Source organism: Pteropus alecto, unplaced genomic scaffold (genome assembly GCF_000325575.1).
Source record: "Pteropus alecto unplaced genomic scaffold, ASM32557v1 scaffold45, whole genome shotgun sequence".
Lineage (NCBI taxonomy): Eukaryota > Metazoa > Chordata > Mammalia > Chiroptera > Pteropodidae > Pteropus > Pteropus alecto.
In genome coordinates, this window is record NW_006442491.1 from 2759307 (window position 1) to 2760794 (window position 1488).

Consider the following 1488-nt stretch of genomic DNA (forward strand, 5'->3'; position numbering starts at 1 on the left):
AAAAGCTTCTGCTCAGCAAAAGAAACTGTCAACAAGGTAAAGAGACAACCATCCGAATGGGAAAATATATTTGCAAGCAATGCCTCTGATAAGGGCATAATATCCAAAATATACAAAAAACTCATACGACTAATAACAACAGAAAAACAAATGATCCAATAAAAAAATGGGCAGAGGACCTGAACACACACTAAATTTAATTTAATTTAATTAAAAATTTTTTAAAAATAAAAATAAACACTACTATTTAATATTGTTCTAAACATACAATAAAACTGGACAAAGAAATAAGGTATATATATTTTTAAAAGAAAATGCGGCAAATTCTATTTTCCAAAGATGGTCATGACAGTATCTTGCATCCCACATGCTTTTCTTCAGAGTGAACTTGCTACATCCCCATCAAGAGTTGAAGTCCATTCTCCATCTATGGAATCTGAGCATGCCCTGTAACTGCTTTGACCAGTATAATAGAGTAGAAGTGATGCTCTGCTGGAAAGGAACATCAATTGAAAAATTCTCAGAGCTAATAAAAGACCTCAGAAAGGTGGCTGGATATAAGGTCACAATATGAATATTAGTAGTTTTCCAACATACCAAAAGAAAAATTTAGAAAGCATAATGAAAATTAGTATCTATTCACAATACACAGAAAAATATAAAACATGTAGAAATAAAATACAAATGTCCAGGATTGTATTTGCCAGGGTCTAAAAATGGTATGTTCAAATTAGCGTAACTAGAAGTGGGTTTAACAAAGTGACTATTTACAACGGGCGGGGGTAGGGTTTAGAGAAATCAGTAAGGATAGTGTAGCAACAACTGCAAGCTATTACCACCCTAGGTAGGTGGCATGAGAGGTAGTGGTCACTAGAATCCAATAAAAGTCATAGACAAGAGGCTGCCTTGAGAAGATCAGGGAATTCAGTGGCAAGACCAGTTAGCAAAGGCATCCCAATTTCACTCTCCTTCCTTCTTTGCAACAGGGTTGCCCACTGGCCTAACCTAATTGGAATCCAAAGGGTAAAGGTACCCATGATGCTACCCATCAGGTTAGGTTCCCTGAGACAGAACAGGATGGAGAAGTGCAGATAGTGAACCTGAAGGGGTAGACAAAATATCTGGCACACAAAACCCATACAAAAAAAAGCCACAAAACTTTTCTGAAGAACTCAAAAGAATTCAACAACAATAAAAATAGAGGAAGCTATATTCCTAGAAGGGAAGTCTCAATATTTTAATTGTAATTCTGCCTAAATTATTCTAGAAAATCTACTTAGGTGCAAAAAGAAAAAGTCATAATAAGTATTACAAAGTTTATTTGGAAAAGGAAATATCCAAGTAAAACCAAAAAAATTAAAAAAAAAGAAGATAAACAAGAGAAGACTCTCCTACCAGAATCAAAGCACATAATAATGCAATAGATACCAATAAATAAATCCATGGAACAGAAGAGAGAGTAAAAATAGACGCAGGCACATGGAAATT

General features: G+C 34.5%; 1 protein-coding gene across 1 annotated transcript in view; it reads right to left on the minus strand.

The window, feature by feature from the left end:
- CFAP61 (cilia and flagella associated protein 61) overlaps nucleotides 1–1488 on the minus strand; it is a 271044-nt gene that overhangs the window by 143712 nt on the left and 125844 nt on the right. The window lies entirely within an intron of this gene.